Source organism: Equus asinus, chromosome 12 (genome assembly GCF_041296235.1).
Source record: "Equus asinus isolate D_3611 breed Donkey chromosome 12, EquAss-T2T_v2, whole genome shotgun sequence".
In the NCBI taxonomy this organism is placed as follows: Eukaryota; Metazoa; Chordata; class Mammalia; order Perissodactyla; family Equidae; genus Equus; species Equus asinus.
In genome coordinates, this window is record NC_091801.1 from 1,665,956 (window position 1) to 1,688,028 (window position 22,073).

Here is a 22,073-nt window from a genome sequence, read left to right on the forward strand (position 1 = left end):
ATCTTTTCTATTCTAGGGAAATACTGAGGGATGGGGACTACATTGAAGGTTAGTTGCATACACACACACACACACACACACACACACACTCCTGGGTGATTCCAGGAGCAACACCGATAAGAGAGTTTGTCTAGTTATTTCATTTTGTGCATAACTAAATACAGGAGGCCTATGAGAATGAGCTGAAATTCAAAGCTTTTCTGTGAAGCAACATCGAGTTCAGCTTTTAAAAGTCAAAACAGCCTAAATTCACCTACAGTCCCAGCCCTTAGAGCTGTCTTAGGTTGTTCCAAGGCTGGTTTCCTGAGTGAGAGGAGATACAGACTTTGAACGAAAGAGGACAGTTGTGTTGTAACAGGGCTGGGTGCACAACAGAGGACAAGCTTGAAATGTTACATAAGGCTTCTGACCAAGAAAAGCATTTCATTCCGTTGGCTTACATTTCCAAGGGAAAGCAGATTTGTTTTGAAAGAGCACTAAAAAGCAAATCATGGCTGTTTTGAGCATGTGTTTTAAGTTTAATAAAAAAGATTGTTCCAAATTGTTATTTCTTTGTCTGGTAACTATTATAAACTGGTTATGTAACTTTAAAAACTTATAATTCTCCAAAAAATTATTTTAGTTTGCCTAAAAAGGCTCTTTATGTTTTTGAGATTATAGAAGACCAGTACCTAAAACTTCAGGTGTAAAATTGAGATCATTTGCCCAACTTCTCTATCTGCAGACGCTGTCTCAACCAGGAGGACATGAGGTAAGAAATTAAAAACAAACAAACAAAGGTTGGGTGAACGAGTATTGCTTTTTGCACTGTCTTCCCATTGTTGGTATATGAATTTTATTTTCGTAGTTTCCTTATAGTGGTTGCTTAGCACTTATAGTGGTTGTCTATCCAATGACTGACTACAACTAAATCACTACCCTGTCGCAAATAATACTGAAAAGGACATCTTTATACTTAAAAGTTTATCTACTAGAGAGTGCATTGGCAAGGACCTTGACTTTTAAGGAAGTTGTGGAACTTTGTTAGAAGAGATTGCATGTGTAACTGAGATTCAGTTTAGAAATTAGTTTAGAATTTGAAGGCATTAAAAGTTTTAATAGACGTTAGCCAGTTTCTCTCAAAATAATTTTTACTATTTTGTAGTCTTCCAAAAAGTGTCATGGCCTTACATTACTGAAAAATTGTGAATTAACAATTTAATTATTTTAATGTTTTCCCACCTTAAATACTTATTTTTATTTTTTAATTTTGAGAGAAACTGAGAAGCTTTTCAGAGCTTAATGAGTTTTAAAATTTGTTTGTAATTGCATGTTCACTGTTTTGAATTTTTCCCAAAGGCTGTTGATCTTTTTCTTCATTATTTAGGAGAATTCTTTGCATATTAAGGATAGTAACCATTTTCAAAAGAGATAACTTCATACTGTTTTTCTTTTGTCTTAGTTTGAAAACATCATGAAGTCAACGGTATCACTGCTACATTCATAGTTAATTAGTTAATATTTAACATAATATTAAGTATTATATTTACCAAAATAATGCATGTGCATTATGTAGAATTATATAGAAATATTACCAAAAGCTTATAGCAAAATCTAGCAGTTTCTGTCCCATTCCTCCATATTTCCCCCAGTTGTTCTCCCAAAAGAGAGAGAGATTTCAAGTTCTAGCATATTTATGCATCTCCATATTTCTAGTTAAAATAATCACTCTGTTCCCCTTCTAATCATTAGCTTTAGAAATTTTCTACTGGCTTCCTATAATTTATACCTATACAAAAATTACGATTATGCTTAACATTGTAGCACACCATCAGTACATTTTCTTCTTGTTTTTCTGCTTTTCTTTTCTTCTTCATTTTTTAAAATTGAGGCGAAATTCACATAACATAAAATTAATGATTTCAAAGAACACAATTCAGTGGCTTTGGCACATTCACCAGGTTGTGCCACCACCATCTCTATCTAGTTCCAAAACATTTTATGGCCTTAAGGGAAAGCCCTGTACCCATTTAGCAATTAATTCCTATTCCTCACTTCTGGAAGCCCCTGGAACTACAAATCTGCTTTCTGCCTCTGTGGATTCACCTATTCCGGACGTTTCAGATAAATAGAATCACTCAATATGTGATCTTGTGTGTCTGGATTCTTTTGTTACTTAGCATAAGGTTTTTGCAGTTTACCCAAGTTGTGACATATATCAGTACTACATTCCTTCTCATGGATCAAGAACCTTCCATTCTATGTTTGTATTGCATTTTGTTTATTCTCTATCCATCGATGGGCATTTGGGTTGTTTCCACCTGTTGGCTACTGTGAATAGTGCTGCTGTGAACATTCATGTGCAAGCATTTTTTTGAGTACCTGTTTGTAATTCTTTTTAGTATATACCTAGGAGTAGAAATGCGGGGTCATATAATAATTCCGCGTGTAACTTTTTGGGAAACTGCCAAACTGTTTTTCACAGCAACCGCACCATTTTACAGTCCCCCCAGTAACATATGAAGGATCCAATTTCTCCACATTCTCAATAAAACTTGCTATTTTCCATTTTGTTCATAATAGCCATCCAAGCACGGGTGTGCTTTTCTTAAAGTCAATAATTTCTTTGTTTTCCTTTGCTACTTTTCCTTGTAACTTCTTTCCCTATTTCCAATTGTTTCTCAGTGAATTCCTCCTCAAGAAAAACATCAGGCAGTTTGGTTGTTCCACTCTCTTTTTTGGAGTCATCTTCCCAGAAAACTCCATTCTATTCTGTCCACTTCTGTTGCTCTCTAAGCCTGCCACAAATTCGTTGTCACAAGATTTCCTTCTCTGTTATTCTAGAAAAATTGCCTTCATGTTTTCCCTAAGTGGGAGTCTTTGTTTTCTGGATCTTATGCTCTCCTTTGTCATTATTTAGTCCCTGAGTTTACTGGCCTTGCATTTGTTTGAACACAAACTCTAGGGGCTTCCTTGTTACAAATATAACGTAATGATAAAGGCAGGGTGAGGAGAGCCCTCAACATATCCGTCTGGTGAAAAATGCATCTAAAATGAACAGGTTGCCTTTGACACTTGCTGCAAAGTTATCATGATAGAATCTTCTTCAATAATCACCCTAGAGATTCCCTTTTCTTTCTTTCCTGTGTTGGACCTCCTAATTCCTTGAAATTCCCAAAAATATGTGTCCTATAATCCTGAGAGTTTCTCTTAAATTATTTGGTGTGATATCAAGACCCTCAACGTGTTTGGTGTCCCCAGTCCATTAGCATTCTTTCTCATCGTATCCTGGGAATAAATATTTAGACTTCTACTGGGGTCATGGAGGGAAACCAAGCAGTGAAGTGTGGAAGGGGATCTAAGGATTTAAGTTCTTAAATAGCTTTCAAACAATCATCCTCATTTTCGGACTTTCCCTGTATCCCTTCACTCTTAGCTCAGGCATCATCTAGAGATGTCAGTTCCTAAACCTGTAGAGGTTTTTCTTCTGAAGAAAAGATCAACTATTGGCTTTCCCTACTCTTATCTTAGAATTTTTATTTCTCAGATCTTCTAAGTCAGTTAAAATTCCTCCATCTGAAATGATATTCCTATTTGCTCCTCTCTTGTTCTCACCCTTTGTGTATGTTCAATCAACCAACATTCCAAAATACTTTATCTCAGATGTCAGACCACTCTCTATTTCTGACATTTTTGTATAGCCCAATTGCATTTTTTGCTTTTTCCATACACTTTTTTCATATACATAATGTGTTCTACAAAACACATTCCATTCACTAAAGACTTCTGAAAAATTCCAGGATGCTTCCTGCGTCTCAAAGTTACTTGCAGCTCCAAGTGTCCTAACAAATAAAATACTTGATCGTATTTGCCTTTTCAAATTATTTTATTACATTAGTAGGCCATAAGACCAATGGGAAATTTTTTCACTCAGTACAGTGATTTTAAAAGGTGAGTCAAAAATAATTTTATTAAAAACTAGGGTTCATTCATTGAAGTAAACTGCAGGGTTATGGCTTATAGATTCTATACTGAGGTGGAATATGTGAGTCTAGACAGGGGTTCTTGCTCCAGAGTGATCATGTCAAACCCAGGGTTATTCTTTTCCGGTTAAGGAAATTTTACCTTATATACTTATTGTGTGTTAATTTTTCAATTTGTAAAACTGTACCACTTGTAGAAACATTTGATTCAGATGAGAGGAATTAATTTTGAACTTTATTGATTTTAAAAAAAGTTCAAAAGGAGTATTCTAAAGCATTACTCTATAATCGTAATGTCTTCTTGTTTCTCTTTTAAAATTAGATAAAATCAATTTCATTCAATAAAGCTTTCTTGATCATGTCATTCTTCTAGGAGCTAGACATTTACATACAAGTAAAATGGAATGCATAAATACTATTCTGTCTCTTGTCCTTAGGCGTCCGAACTTCTGAGTCTTAAACTTGGACATCCCACCACCTGTCTGCTCTCCTTCCAGGTCTTTTGATTTTTCTTCTTCTCACTATGTGTACGCTGATTGCCTTGGAATTTCAAGTCTCATGATTCTTCATTGTCTTTCAGTTTACTGGTCCTGGCCTTGCTTTCTTCTTTATTCTACTTGTACACCTTAGGTGAGCCCTTATTTTTTTTCCTCTTTTTCAAATCCCCTTACTTCCCTCACAATTTTGCGGAACATGCTCTACAAATTCTGTTTCCTGAATCAAATTTCCATTTCTCTGCTCCTATCCTGGAACTGTTGAGCTCAAGAGAAAACTAACGACTGATTTCTAGACAGATGTGGTGACTCGCTGCCTCCCACCAAGCCCTTCTCTCCTTCCTTTGCTTGCATATATCCTGTCACAAATCCTTTACTTCCATGTCTTCCTCTGACCTAAGAAGCATCTTCAAATCTCCCATATCCTTCAAAGCAAAGCAAAGAAACAAGAAAAGGACAAAAACGCTTGAATAAAACTCTGCCCCCAGTTAGCTGATTCCAAACCTATGTATTTTCTATCTTGGACGAGCCTCCTGAAAGTGTAGTCTGATCGCGCTTCTTTCCTTCCTCCAGATGCTTTCACCAAAGTCACAGCAATTGGTCTTTCTCCTGTTATAGGAATTCTTAAAAATCCGTCTTAAAATGCTTCTTGTAGCTGTTTTTTCAAACGGTAGGAAGCAGGGTATGACTTTGAGTGATGACTGGTTTTAATTTGGAAAATCCATTATTGAACATTTGTATATGTAAAGGTAAAGACCATAATCTGGTGTGACAGACAGATGGTGAGGCATCAAGCAACCGAATAATGATAAGGAGGGCTCTCCGTTGGGTGTATCATCGTGGAAGTATAACTGATTTGTAGCTCTATCTGGCCTTTGGGCCTGAGGGGAGAGGGAATGTGGAAGGAGGTTCTGAAATGAGAGGGCGTAGCACTCAGAAGCACATTGGAGCTGAGAGCAAAGTTTGGGGGATGGAAGGGGACCTACTGGACTAGATACGTCCAACAGATTTTTGGAGCGATGATGTCAGATCTCATCATCATGTGTCAAAATTGCCCTTCGCCAGCTTCAGTCACACTAACACTGTCAGAGTTTGGGTTGAGGCAATGAGGATCATCTTCCCCCACTGGCTTTTCTCTCTCACAGCACTGAGGAAGCTGCAGCATTTCAAGGTAGAGAATCTCAGAGTAGGATTCTGAGCTGTGATTCAAAACAACAACTGGGAGATTGTAAGCATTGACTGGGAACTTTTAGAAATATCGAGCAACAGCACTGTGGATTTAGTCAATACTAATTTGGAGATTCAAATTGGTTTTTATTTGACTATTATAGGAAAAGCGTTGACCCCAACGGATATAAAACTGCTCTTTAAAATGCCTAATTAAAATTTTTTATGAGTCTTAGGTATTATATAAATTTCTTTTTAGCATTTAAAAATGTGGATTAAATGCCAAAACTTTCTCCTTGAATTAAACTAGCCAATGTTGGGCTTTGATTACTGGCAAGAACAAATCCTGACTGAGAGAGAAATTGGTTTCTGGAGTTAGGAAATTTCAAGGGAGAGGATCAAAATTATGGAAATGATGAATTCCAAATGAAGGGGGAGGAACGACTATCCTTATATCCCATAAAAAGTAAAATTGCATGGTAGTCATATTCTTGGCCTTTGGATTCAGTAAATCTGAGTTGTACTCTGCTTTAACTTCTGATATAGTAACAAACCAGTGAGGATCTCAAGTTTAGCACTGAAAGGCCCCCATCCTGAGAAACACCTCAGTCCAGCGTAGACCAGTATGGCTGCTCATCCTAGTCTCAGAAATGCCAAAGTTCCTTTCCTTGTAAATTGGCATAGTAACAGTCCCCATAGCCCATGATGTAGGGTAAACTAAATTAGATAATTTTATATAGTTATATTACACAGCACCAACTGTGGCCATCAGGAAATGTTAGCTGAGCTATTGTTACAAATATTTATCATTTTCATGGACTGGAAAAATAGTGTTTCATGCTATGAAAGTAAAGTAGTTGGTAAAATGGACATCTTTTGATATTTACCATGCCCACTGAGGTTGAATCTCTATGAGAACTGACGACTCTGTGTGGTTTTTAATGGATGCTACAAAATAATAAGAAAGATACAATTTAACTCATCTGAAAGAAGACAGACAAGAGCAGGATGGATGGGCATATACCTTTGTTGAGAGGTCGTTTATGTCTATAGCTGGGGACAGCTTAGGGTAAAAAAAAATCACGTTTGCTGAGTTGTGAAAGACGAGTTTGCCCAATAAGAAAGTGTGCTGCATTGGAAATTTAAAAGTTTCTATCTTGGAAAAGTCAGAGAAATTGAGAACGTCTTCTGATCTCCATAGTCCAATTTCACATCTCCTTCCTCACAGTCAGGAGCAGGCTTCTATGAAAAATAAGCTCTATTTCACATCGAAGTATCTTATTTTCCAAAGCGCCAAGGAAGAATAAAACAACCTACTTTTAAACTAAAATATTAAATAATAGACAGAACTTATAGGCCCATTGCTTTAAGCCAGGAGAGAAACCAAATCCAAATTTACGTATCAATACAAGATTTCTAACTTTATATATTATCTGGAAAAATTCCCCAAAATGAAATTAATTCAACAGCCAAGTAAGATTTTAGTAGAACTGCATTTCCAGAAAATCCCCTGCCTGTTAAAGGGGAACTTGCTACTGTTCAAGTTCTAAGGCACGCTCACTACCCTGTTCTCCCGTCCCGATAGGAAAAGAATGCAGACAGTCAAGCACCTCGATACACACATAACTGGAGGGCAACAGGATGCTTCACAAGATGCAGAAACTGGGAACGACAGGGACCTTCTCCACTTCCAAGGAAGCGAATAGACAAAGATGCCTCAGGATCCCTCGTGAGTTGGGGCAAGATGGCGTCCATTGCTGGGTTCTTAAAAGATTTTGAGCTTAAAGATTTGTTACACATGTCTGGAACCTTATCTGAGAATACTGAAACAGCTGAGTTTCCTTGCATCCTTCTCCGAAATGGCAAATTTCTCAAGCATGGCAGGCACAGGGTAACCAGAATTCTTGCAGGTTGGCTGAGAGTTCCCAAGGTTTGTGTTTTGAAAGAGAGCCAGAGAGTGACACATGGAAGTCTTATCATCACTTGTGACCTACCCTCTGTAATAATACAGGATCACTGTTGCTCCATTCCATGGGTCAGAGCAGTTGCAAAGGGCCACCCAGAGTCAAGCACAGGAAATGCAGACTTTACCTTTTGATGGGAGAGTCTCAATTTTACTTACAAAAAGACTGTGCAGGGTGAGATCTACATTAATATGGCCATCTTTGAGAAATACAATCCGCCAAAGAAAACCTTCACGGAATGATTTGCATACAAAGAGATGAAGAATGGGTATGGAGGGACCTTAGGGCATTTGTGTTTTGGATTCTTGTTGTTCCAGAGGCACAGCTGTATCCCTGCCACTCCCCATCCTGGATTTTCATAAGCTTCCTGCCCAATCTAGTTCATGCAAATTGAATGGCTTTCACTAATTCAACTCCTAAACCCCATTTTTAATGCCTGAATTCTAAATTATCTACTCGACATCCCACCGTATTTACATGGAAACTGAAAATTCAACTTAGCTCAGACTAAATTCACCATCTTTCTCTTAAACCTTCTCCTCTTCCTGCTTTCTTCATCTTGGTGAAATTACCTTTATCTGTCAAAATTTCAGTAGCAGATGACATTAATTGCTTTACCATCCTGATACCACTCCCACCTTCTGGAAACATCAATCACTACTCCTTTCCCTCTTTCAAATTTTGGGGGCTATCACATTTTTATAGCCCATGTCTTGGCCACATCTGGTTGGCCCCAGGTACACCTGATGAAATCTGACATAGTATTTTTTCCAGGATTTTTAACTTGGGAACCAAAAACAAAAATAAGAATAACTTCTAAGGTAATACATTTTCAATGGATGATGATGCCATTAGCTGAGCTATAAAACACAGGACGGAGAGAGAATTTTCTGAAGAAAATGGTGAACTTAGCTTTGAATATATTTAATTTTTGGTGTCTGTATAATACCTGTGTGAAAATATTCAACAGGAACTTGTGAAAGTCAATTCTGGGGGATGAGGGGTGGGGACAAACACCACCAAGGAAAAAGGTAAAATGGAAGTAGGAATGGTATTAAGTTTATGTGGTAAGAATTAGAATGCTAATTGAGCGATATCACTTTCAGTAGCACAATTTTCTTTCTACGTTATTTTCCAAGTGCAGATTCTAATCATTTAAATGTTATGCTCCAATAAACCCACAGATGGGCATCTTAAGGACAGGTAAAATGTACAATATGTAAAGATAAATAGATAAATAACCTTTTGTTTTGGTAAAAATAACTTTTTATCATGACTGAGGTCTGGTCACCCTGAAAGCATTTCGACAGTCCCTAATGGAGGTCCATATTTGCTCGACAGGGCACTGCGCCTGTTTACTCCTTGGTGAAAAAGACTGTGCTGACTGCCTTTCAGGGAACTCATCTTAAACAGTAATTTTACGCCCAGCTCCACACCAGAGGGGTCTTGCAGAGGCCCCCACTATGTCACTTAATTCCTGAGAACAATGCCCTCTTGGGGCCGTCTGAGGAGAAGGTAAGGAGACAGAACGTCTTGCGTTCACTCTGCCAAGCCAGGAATGCTGAGGTTAGAAGACTACTTCGGGAACAAAAAGAGATATGGAAAATAAGAAAACGTGAGAGGAACACAAAACTGAGAAACAGAGGAAAAATTTAAGAAATCACACAGAATATGAGGCAACTATTCTGAGGAGCATTTCTAAAGTCCAGCTGATTTGCATGTTGCTTTAAGACGGACAGAGACATTCTGATCTTTATTTGCTTCCAGTAATCTGCTTAAACTTCAAAGCGCAGCTTTAAGACCCCCAAATTTTGATTGCCTATTTCAATATGTGGTTGAAAATTGAGTATCAATTTCCTTCCCTTCTAAGTTAGAGGTTTGATAATACACTTCAAAGGTTCTCCACGAGGTCACTTCATTCTAAGTTCAAGAGTGCTACCATACTTCATTTGCGTAAATATTTCATACTCATAAGATCCGCATACCACAGACAGTTAGCAAATAGACCCAAACTACAAAATAGCTACAAAAAACAAAAGAGGCACAAGTCAGAGTCTTAATTTTTTCCACAATCATATTTTGAAAGAAATGATAAAATTTTACCTACCTCATTTCTAAATTTACTTTGTTTTCTTATCTCAATGAATGGACAGTCTTCTGTCACTTAGAGTACACAAAAATATCCTATTTTTAAAGATTTTCAAGGAGGACAAGATTCCTAAACTGACAAATTCAATGAATATGGAAACAGTGCCATGAAAGGGTTTCATGGGGTTTAATGACAGACAGAAAAAGTATTGAATCATGACAGACTCTGAAAAATAAGACTGTTGAAAGTATACTAAAAAAGGAAGAGTGATTACATATTGGGAAAAAATTACATGTTGGAAAAAGATGGCAAAACCCTTTTTATTGTTACTGACCCTTTGTGACACGAGAAACATTAATTAAGGTGCTGTCAAAGGAAAAAATAGTCCCTGATCTCTAAAATAAGGAATAAAAGATCCTAAAATTATTGTTAATGTAAGTGGGAACATTAAGATTAGATGAAAATGGGAGGGAAAATATGAAAAATAGCAAAATTCAATTAAGTTTTATTCAAAATCACCATAACACATAGTGATTGAGCAACAACATTGCTGTGTCGCATTATTCTACAAGAATTGACTATTAACATTTTCAATTTTGACTATTCCATTTAAAAAACTATCTAAGAATCTAGAAAGAAGCAGTGACAAGTAACAAAATGATCAAAAAGATAATAATGAAGCCCTAAGAAAAAACTTGAAAAGACTTGTTTTTCTTTAGAGTGAAAAAATATGTATAGTCATTTAATACAAATTAGGGGCAATTTTGGTTGCACATAAGTAAAGGGTTTTTTTCAATTTTTTAACCAATAATCATTCAAAGGTACTCTGGTGGATTTTGGAGTTTTTTGCTTGGAGATATTCAGAAAGAGACTAGAAAAATATTTTCATAAAGTATTTCAGATGTTTACCTGCCTAAAGGCAGGCAGCTTGAACAGAAGATTTCTCAAAGCCCTTACAGATTTATTATCTTATAATTCTATAATTTCATGGTAATTCAAACCACTTTCTAACTGTCAATAGTCTCTATTTATGTGAACAGGCATCAACTCCTGTATCTTATTTCATTTATAAGACAAGAGCTTGAAAAGCACCTTCACACAGCAATTTGTACATGATCTGATCTATTTTCATGGTTTTGTAAGCATGAAAGATTTAAAAGAACTGTACCCAAGGCTGCATTATTTATAAGGGGAAGGTATGAAACAGCATGCCATAAAAGAAATTAAAACAGAAAAGCAGTAGAAGGCTAGTAAAGCCTCTCTTGTTTATGGGAGATTCAGATCAAACACAAATCCACACTTTGAGGATGTGGCCCAGATCACAGACCTCTTCCAGCAACCACTAAGAAAATTCCTTTTCTACAATAATGAATGAGATTGCATGACATAGTCAGAAACTTTGCTTTACTTTCATTTAGGGACATACTGAAGCCTTGGCAAAGTAAATATCTATTGGTTGGTTTATTATGACTTGGACTTTTCCTTATGATTCTCATCAAAGACAAATTGACAAACAAACACAAAAGAACACTTACTAACATTTACTGAAATACTAACCTCTGTGTGTGTCGGTTTCCTGATCTGTAAAGCAGGGAATAATAAGAGAACATACTTCATATGGTTATTGAGAGAATTAAGAGAATTAATCTATTTGAAAGCTCATAGGAAGTTCTTATTTATGTTAACTATTATCATTACACTAAAGACTTTCTTAACTGATCACTATTTAATAAATTCACCTAATTAACCAATATTCTCTACTTGCTACATGAAAACAGTGATTAATATGCAAAACAAACCATAATATATGTGTCTAGAAGGCTCCTCTTACATTCATTTGATTATTGAGAAATCTTAGAAAACTTTTTATGCATAATGTACATGTTGCAATTATGTAATGCAATTACTTAATAAATAAGTTAATATTATGTGTGAAAATAATGGTGTTGTTCATGTGGAAGTTTTGTTGAATGCTTTTGAAACCTTTAAAAAGAGAAAGATGAGCCCCTAAAGTATTGCCACTGTATTAGTCATGGATTAACCAGCAAAAATACTTAGATTAAAAAAATCATAGAAAATGTAGATGTATTCTGCTTTTAGATCATATTGAAAATTTCTTTAACTTCTTACTATGCTTGAAAAAAAGTGGTAGAGGTTGCTTTTGGAAGTAGTTTATGCCAGAAAAACGATACAGAATTCCAATTTCCCAGCCATAAGATTCTTATTATATATCAAAATCTGATGAATTAATTACGTTTTAAGATTGTAATTTTTAACATATATGTAAATTATATGTATATATAAAATTCTCCATAATTATTGAATATAATGGACTTTTCCCATTAGTTAACTACTAATTCTGATTCTGTTGGAAAGAGGGCTTATTCTGTGTTATTATTTGTGACATCAGAGTAGAGAGCATATGAATGTCCCCTATGTTGCTCTGAGTTTGAATATTTCATCACATAAGAGTGAAAGGGAGTCAGGGCAGTGGAGCTAATGTTAGAGAAGAGGGTCCTATGAACAGCAAAGTTAGCCGAGGGTTCATGATTGACAATGAAGGATTTGAGGCATGTCACTATGGTTAGTGGGAAGATTCAGAATACTACAGGTTCGTATGCTGATGTAGATCATCTAGCATGGAGGAAGATATTGATAATGAAGAAGAGAGAGGGTAATCAAGGGAAGGAAGTATTTAAGTTACAGGGGTTGGGCTGCAGAATAAAGGTGGATGTATTTGTATATCTGACTTTGGTAGAAGAGGGACGTTGTTGACATTAACAAGAAATGTAAAAACAAAATTCCCCGAAATCTACCTATCTTTGTCTACCACATCTACCTATTCCATTTATCTGCCCATCTGCCTATCTTCCTATCTGCCTATTGCATCCATCTTTCTAACTTTTTGCCCATCTATCTGTCTATCTATCCACACATACATATCATTTATAAATAATACATTTCCGTTTATATCTCTAACTCCATCGCTACCTCTAATTCTGTCTTATTCTTTGGAAATAATTAAAAGCTCAACTGGAACAAGTATGAGTTCCTTTAGGATTCGGAATACACACGGCTTCCACCGTCCCACAGTGTGGAGTGCCCTTCATCAGAGCTACGTGTGGACAAACAGTCAGAAGGAGGCATACATTTGATGCCTGCATTATCAGAAAGCATGAGGATCCTCATCACTTTCCCTACGTAGGTCGTTAAACGGTTAAAATAGGTGAAAGCAACTTGCTGGAAACGATAGACTCCTCTTGCTTTCCCTCTGTCTATAACTGACCCAGGTTCTTTCAATTTTTTCTCTGGAATATCTCTGAATCTACATGCGCTTAGCCAACTGCACAAACATTGCCTAGTTCAAGCCCTCATCGCATCTCACTTAGACTGTTGCTGTTGTTCTGTTACTGAGTTCTTGCTTCTAATTTCTCCACTAGGGTCATCTTCCTAAAAGAGAAATATCACCACGACATCATGTCCCTACATACAACAATTCCATGGCCTCTGGGCCTCACAGGACACAGCCCAAGCCCTCAACATGGCATTTACGTTTAATTGTGATGCAGATTTCCACACTCAGGACAAGAGACATAATTTGTGAGCCCAGGGAAAAATGAAAATGTGGGGCTTCTCGTTAATAAATTATTCAGAATTTCAGGATGGTGACAAAAGCATTAAACCCATCATGGCATTTTCCAAGCATGAGGTTGTCAGCGATTGCACAGCTAGCACACGCATGAAGCTGATCTTGATCTCCCCACATACCACGTCATCTTCTGACATTCCTCACAGTGCCCTCAGTTTAGGAATGTCTAAGTAACTAGCAATCCTGAAATGCATCTTGTGCTTTGCCCTTCCAGGTTTCTGCAATGCCATTCATCCTCTCTGGAAATTCTTTCTTCCTTGTATCTGCTTGGAAAAACGTTTATTTTCTCTTAAGGATTCAACTCATCTCTTAATATACATAATTTCTCTGAAAAATGTGTTTGATCACTGCTTTCTGGATGACACCATCATGTTTAGCACATATGTATGGTTGCATTTATCATATAATTACAGATTTTAAGTACATATTTTTCTCTGAGCCTGGATTAGCCCCAAGAGGAAGGTCCATATTTTAATTACTTCTTAATCTCCCATGCTTGGTTGAGTGTCTGGCATGTATTAAACACTCCATAGATGTTTTTGAATGATTCACGTTTTATAACAATTCCAAATATTTTGAAGTTGTGAGCCACAGATATTTGTTTGCACTGCTTATGAAAATTCTGTCATAACTTACTATAATTTTAGACCAAATTAAAACATTGTTTGGGTTGAAAATTTGGGGAGAATTTGAAGCCGTTTTATATATGAAGACATTTGGAATCATCAAAATGGGTTTTAAAATGTTCTATTAGCTAAGTCATGAATAGTGTGAAACTCACTTTCGAAACTCACTCTGAGTCTATCAATTCCTTGCTTCTAACTAGGGATGAGGAGCCCAGTGAGATTTTTATATTTCTCCTGATATTTTGAAAATACGGTTTCATCTCTATCATTATTTCTGCTTAAATTATATTTTTTCAGATACCGTTCATATAAATGATTACTGTGAAGCATAAATCGAGTATTATCAGAAATAATTATGTTTGAACATCCAACAGTTAAGTAGTGAGAGATGTCACATGATCACTCATAGGCTCCTCTCTAGAAGGTGATGTTACAGGACTAGAAGGACAGCATCAAAGGAAATGTATCAAAATGGTGAAGATAATGATTGAAGAGCTATATAGCTATATGTTTTTAAACAGGCTGTGTTAGAATCTTGTGAAGTTTGACCTTATGAAATATTTTTTGTAAATTTATTAGGTAGAAATTCTATTTGGCTATACTATGGTTTGAATGTTTGTATCCCCACCCCCCCTCCAAATTTATATGGTGAAATCCTAATGCCCAGTGTGATGGTTTAGGAGGTATGGCTTTTGGGATGTGCTTAAGCATGAGGGTAGAGCCCTCGTGAACAGGATTAGTGCTCTCATGAAAGAGCTCCCTTGCATCTCTCCTACCATGTGAGGACATGGGGAGAAGTTGCAGGCTTGCAACAGGGAGAGCGTCCTCAACAGAACGTGACCTTGCTGGTGTCTTGATCGTGAACTTCCCAGAACTGTGAGAAGTAAATTTCCGTTGTTTATAAGCTACTCAGTCTGCAGAATTTTGTTATAGCAGCCCAGATAGTCTGAGCCATCTTACATATACTACACAATTCATAGAAAATGGGCTGTGCTTTGCAAACAAGTTCAAGATGGATGCTATTTTTGTTTCAATTTTATACTTAATCCAATGAGCCAAAGCATAGTACTTAATTTAAATACATTAATTGAGATTTAAATGTCAGAAATTTAAAAAATTTTGGTCTTCTAAAATTTTTTATGGAAGATATTTTATCTCCTTTTATGATACAAGATTCTAATAAAGAGAAAACCAGCCAAAAAATGAATAGAAAAAAGATCCAACTGTCCAATACAAATACATTAGTAGGAATTTATTTATATGAGTAAATTAGTAGGAAGCTGATCGGCAAAAAGAAATAGAGGTGTAAGGTAATTTGGTAGACCATTATCGTGATTTTAAGTGAAAAACTTAAAAAAATTAATAATCCATGCTGAAATCCTAGCTTCTTATGAGTTGGTATCTTTAATAACTAATTAGAGTGTCCTTGAGATTTCGAGGAATGCTTGTCCACTGGTGGCTCCATTTTCCAAAGCCTGGAATAATTCCACCATAATACAAGGATTCTTTGATCGTCTTATCCTGGAAAGAAAGGATTATTCAAAATAATTAATCCCATCATCCCTAAACTTTAAAACTTGTAATAGCATGAATTCCATAGAGAAACAAATAAAAAACAAAAAAAGAACCTCCCTTAAAACTTTTAAGGATACAATTTTTACCTAAGCAAAATCCATAAAAAACATAATTTATATACAATTTATATTAAATGAAACTCCTTCCATTCATATCTATAAATTATTTCTCAATGAAGCGAATTATCTTTTTAAAGTTTTAAAAACAAGGATATGAGGAGAAATTATAAATTTGAATTTATAAAGCGTGTTTTTTTCCTGAGATCCTTAAATTCTTTGTATGTGGCCTTTAGCTGATTCTCCTGTTACTGATATTAAGCAGATAACACAGAATTATTTGCTCTCTTTTTATCATTTGCCAAGGTCATAAACTCTTATAATAACTGGAGCAGCTTGCATTATTATTTAAATATTTGGCGCCTCCCTTTGGAGGCCCCTCATGTGGGTAACTCCCCGTGGTGCCCCTCCATAGAGGAGCCTTGGGTCTCTCCACCTCATTGATGCCAGGGGGGCCATTAACTTGTTTTGGTCAACACAATGAGAGAAGACATGAGGTGTGCCATATCCGAGAAGGAGCTCCAGGAGCCACTGAGTGTCCTGTACACTGTTTCTCTTTTCTCATGTGAGAGGACACTCTGGGTCCCAGCATAGCGCAGACACGCAGTCAACCTGTGCTGGGCAACAGAAAGTCCCTGAGGGTTTAGGAGTGGTTTGCACCATGGTGAAATTTAGCCTAACCTTGAGAATGACATTAATGTTTTAAAAACATATCTTATTCTACATTTGGTTTTGTTTATATTGACTTTTCTTATGAAAACAGAGGATGAAGTAAAAGCCATAGAGAGTAAGTGATATTTATAAATAAGTAAAGGGAGCGAGCTGGTGTTGACTGTCTACTACATCTCAATCAACCCTCACCAGACACTGGCAGACGGGGAGTATTTGATTGGTTTTTAGGTGAGGACACCAAGGCAGTTTTTAATAAAAATTTCTAGTTCACCCCCAGAGTTGATGTGAATAATTACATAACATGTTACTTAAATATATATAATAATAAAATTATATTTAATTCTCGGAGGACAAACATTTTGCAACTATTAGAACAAAGCAACTGTCTATAAAACAACTATGAAATCACTAATATTCAAGTTAACATTAATTTAATTTGAAAGTATATATACTTACTTGTAAAACATAAAATATATATATAAATATGGTTAAGCTGAAACTATATCAGGGCCTAAGAAAATAAATATGGTGCCTATTGTTACAGCATAACTCTTTGTTTGTTTTTGTTTCTAGTTCAAGATGTTTATACTGTTGTGTGCAGCATATTACTCTAATTCTTATACCAGATTTCTTCATTTAAAGGACTGAAAAACTATTTTTTCCATTTAACATCCTACCATCAGGTTATTTTCCACTCAACTGGCACAAAGGAAAAAATTACACATTAAATGTGTTAGCTTTTTTTCCCATGAAACTTGGATAATTAAAACAATCCTAATTAAAAACAGAGAGAATGCATCTCAGGACAGGAAACAGATACTTAAAAAGAGGTAATCCAAATAGTTCAGGATACATTTATATTAATTTTTTTGTTAACTTTAAAAGTAACAATCAGCACTAATATACAGATTTTCAATAAAAATAAGAGATATATGATATCATACAGTCATGAATGGTTTCATCAAGATCTAAACATATGGAACCTAAGAAACCAGCGTCCATAGGTTGAGAAATCCCTCATTAAGGCTGGGGAGATGTTAAGTAACCTGCAAGTCATACAGCTCAAAAGTGGTGGTGCCCGGATGTGAATCCACTTCAGTCTTCTCTTTATGTTACCACAAAATAAGGGCTCCAAATATAGCATAAGCCTATTTAAGTAAATAATTCAAAAAACCAGCAAAACGTATGATCTGATAATAAGGTTTGAAAAGTAAAAAGGAAGAAAAGTGCTGGCCAAAAGGATAGCAGAATGTCACAGAAATATATATATGGCGACTATGAATCATGGATTCTTTGCTGTTAGAAGTAAACACCAACAGAAATAATATTTTTTTGGAATTAGTGATAAACTGTTTTATATTTGCTTATTTATCTTTCATTTATATTGCTATATTTGCAGAACGATTGGCAATAACTTACAATAAAGATGAGGTAAAAACAAGGAAGACCAATAAAGCCAGGAAAATGGACAATTCATAGAACAGAAGGAAAATAATAAAATAAGAACATGGGTTTAATAAAAGTTACTGCACAAAATTGCGACTTTATAGTCAGCTAAGTTAAGATGGTATTTTATAAATTTTATGATTCCCATTTCCGAATAAAACAAATCTATTTCTCAAAGTATTGTTAGACACCATTGATGATAAGATATACTATAAATTTAATAACAGTTTTTTCAGGAGAAGGTAAACTCATTCCATGGTCCTAAACCATACTCTGCTATAGAGCATAAAAAAGTAACAATCTTTTTATTTTTCTAAGTTAGATTTAATCTACTCCAAAAATTCGCTCCCTGGACTTATGCAAAATTGGATTTAGTCAGTCTTACATATCACTTCCATTCTATTCAGAATAGTGTAAATGTCATGGGGCTAACGCAATTTAAGCCTTGGAGGAGGAATGTCTGGTTTCTCTGCATGGTCACTAGTGGCAAGCTCTGCTTTGAGCCCATTCACCCCTTAAGCTTGGGTGACTCTGACACTCGTGAGACATCATCATCTGTGGTCCATCCTCTCCAGGCGCACCACACACTTATTCTCTCTGAATTGTGCCACTGCAGTAGGTACTGTGGGGGAGCTGGCACCAGTCCTCTTTCTTGTGGAACACATAAAACTCCAATTCCTCCAGAAATTTTTCAAGAAAGCTCTTCAAATACTTCTCTATTCTTTCAGCATCCACCAACCACATGGAAACCATTCTCTAAATCTTCTCCTTCTCTGGATTGACAGTAAACATTTTCCTACTAAAGCCCCCTTATAAACACAATGGGGATGGAAGCTGGAAAATTGAATGCTAGCAACATTCATTTTATTCTTAGTAATTTATTTTGTTAGATATACATTGTTTAAAGGGCTAAGTCTTAAGAACACTCAAAGTTAGGTTTTCTTGATTTATTATTGTTGTTATGTTAGACTTGGTAAGTAGGGTGTTACTATTTATTCAATTTAGGTCATTAATTTTTAATTATTAAAGGTAGATAAAATGGAAAATTAAAAAAATTACCTTTCTCCAAAATTAGGGAATTAGAATATGGTCTAAAATATATTCATTTGTCTTATGCCTTTATTCTCTCTCTCCCCCTCTCTCTTTTCTGTGTGGTAAAATATACATAGCATAACATTTACCATTTTAATGTGGACAGCTCAGTAGCATTAAGTACATTCACATTGTTGTATAGCCAAAACTGTTATTTATCTCCAAAACTTTCTGATCATTCCAAATTGAAACTCTGTACCCATTACAGAACTCCTCATTCCTCTCACCCTTGAGCCCCAGGTAACCACTACCCTACCTTCTGTCTCTATGAAAGCAAAATTAAACTTGACTATTCCAGGTACCTCATATTAGTGGAATCATATAATATTTGTCCTTTTTTGTCTAGCTTATTTCACTTAGCATAATGTCTTAAAGTTTCATCCATGTTGCAGCATGTTTCAGAACCTCATTCTCTCTTATGGTATTTTCCTTTATCTGGATAACATGACCCCGTTTGGCAACAAAGCTGAGAAAGGAATTGGATTAATGAACTTAGTGGACAGTAAATTAAAACATATCATTTCTTTCATGTGAGAGAGACAGAGAGAAAGAGAGAGAGAAAGAGAGAAAGAAAGAGAAGATAGATTCTGGGGAGCTAAAATGAAAATGCAGAAGCTGATATTACAGCACTTGCATTTTTTCCATTGCAAGGGAAAATTAATTTGAACACTTTTCAGCACTTTTTCACTTGTGGTTCACATTGGACACAAAGCTTTTTAGATTTATTGCTTGATTTGAAAACGGACAAAAACTTCTAACAACCTCCATATCCATCCTCTTCTTCCCAAATCTTATGAAAACCAGCAGGTTTTTCTATTAAAGACCTAATCATGCGAACCATGTAAGAAGATGTCATTGTTACAAAACAATGCGGCGAGCAGTGAGGACAAAGACTGCCAAGTTAAACACAGAGGGCAAATCCGCCTGCGTATTCCCACACCCTTAAACACGTATTCCAGTGTGAACTGCCTGTGAGTTTCTGATGACAGAACTTGGCCCACCAGGCAATCATTCTCAGAAGGACTCAGCTCTTTCCAGAAACTGCATTTATATTTCCCAGATGATTATGTCTTTTATCAAAAGCAGCAGTTGAGAAATGGCCAAGCTCAGCATCAGAAAAGTTGTCCAGCTGCGATGACTGGCTTCACCTGCGGATGAATATGAGAAAGGGCAGGAGAGCAAGGCAGTTGTTGGGTTGGAATTCTCAAGAATCACATTAAATTCATGTGACCACAGATGGGGAAAAAAAAATCTGCGATCATCAGATGGCAAGTGACTTTTTTCTTCAGGAAGTTGAATCGTTTATTTACAAACTTAGTTTGTGCTTTTTTCCTTTGTACTATATGAGGCAAATGTATCAATAAATGCGTAGTACTCAGGACAAAAGTGAAACACACAAATCTGTGCAAATATTATAGCGACAGATATGTCTCTACTTACGTGTCCATAAAAATATACATGTTCTTTAATAGATGTTTGTGGATCCCTCATACACCTTTCTTCCCTATGCAAACTTTATTATAAAACTTATTGGACTTGCAAATATTTTCTCCCACTCCATAGGTTGTCTTTTTCACTTTGTTGATGGTTTCCTTTGTAGTGCAGAAGTTTTTGAGGTTCATATAGTCCCATTTGTTTATTTTTGCTTCTGTTGCCTTTGCTTTTGGTGTCAAATCCAAAACGTCATTGCCAAGACCGAGGTCAAGTAGCTTACCCCATCCTGTCTTCTAATTGTCTTATGGTTTTTATCTCCTACATTCAAGTCTTTAATCCATTCTGAGCTGATTTTTGTGTATGGTGTGGTCCAGTTTCATTCTTTTGCATGTGGCTGTCTAGCATTCCTGATACTATTTATTGAAAAGACTCCTTTTCCCATTGTTTATTTCTGGCTCCTTTGTTATAAATAAATTGACCATATATGTATGGGCTTATTTCTGGGCTCTCTATTCTGTTCCATTGGTCTATGTGTCTGTTCTTATGATAATATCATACTGTTTTGATTACTATCACTTTGTAATACAGTTTAAAATCAGGAAGCATGATGTCTTTAGCTTAGTTCTTCTTTCTCGAGATTGCTTTGGCTATTTTGGGTCTTTTGTGGTTTCTACAAATTTTAGGATTGTTTGTTCTATTTCTGTGAAAAATGCCATTGGGATTTTGGTAGGGATTGCACTGAATCTGGAGATCGCTTTGGGTAGTATGGACATTTTAATAATAGTAATTCTTCCAATCCATAAGTACAGTATTTCTTTCCATTTATTTGTGTCTTTTTAAATTTCTTTCATCAATGTCTTATAGTTTCGTTTGTATAGATCTTTGAAGTCCTGGGTTAAATCTATTCTTATGTATTTTACTCTTTTAGATGCAATTGCAAATGATATTGTTTTATTAATTCCTCTTTCTGATAGTTCATTATTAGTCTATAGAAATGTAACTGATTTTTACATATTGATTTTGTATCCTGCAACTTTACTGAATTTGTTTATTACTTCTAACAATTTTTTGGTGATGAGTTTAGGGTTTTCTATATATAATATCATGTCATCTGCAAATAGAGACATTTTACTTCTTCCTCTCCAATGTAAATGCTTTTAATTTCTTTGCAAATCACATATCTCATAGAGAGTTAACACCCAAAATACATAAAGAACCACTCAATAGCAAAAAACCAAACAATCCAATTTAAAAGTGAGAAGGGGAACTGAATACACATTTTTCCAAAGAAGACATCCAAATGATTAACAGCTACGTGAAAAGGTGCTCAACGTCATTAATCATTAGGGAAATGTAAATCAAAGCCACAATGAGAAATCACCTCACACCTGTTAGAATGGCTATCACCAGAAAGACAAGAAGTCGCAAATTCTGGTGAGGATCTGGAGAAATGGGAACCCTTGGGCACTCTTGGTGGGAATGTAAATTGGTGCAGCCACTATGGAAAACAATATGGATGTTCCTCAAAAATTTAAAAAGTAGAACTATCATATGATCCAGGAATCCTATCTCTGGGTATTTATCCAAAGGAAATTAAAACAAGATATTAAAGAGATGTCTGCACTCCCAGTATTCTGCAGTATTATCAACAACAGCCAAGATAGGGAAACAAACTAAGCGTCCATCAACAGATGACAGTTAAAGATGGGTATGTATGTACAATAGACAATTATTCAGCCATGCAAAAGAAGGAAATCCTGCTATTTGTGATGACTGGATGCAACTTGATGGCTTTATGCTGAGAGGTAAGTCAGACAGAGAAAGACAAATACTGTGTGGAATCACTT

At 35.8% G+C, this 22,073-nt stretch overlaps 1 long non-coding RNA gene across 1 annotated transcript; it reads left to right on the top strand.

Annotated features, from left to right (window-relative positions):
• Positions 1–468: 468 nt before the first annotated feature.
• Positions 469–11,807, top strand: LOC139039830 (uncharacterized). Its single transcript, XR_011493038.1, has 3 exons — positions 469–751; positions 7,209–7,352; positions 8,929–11,807. It is a non-coding gene; the product is annotated as an uncharacterized lncRNA (long non-coding RNA).
• The last annotated feature ends 10,266 nt before the right edge of the window (positions 11,808–22,073 follow it).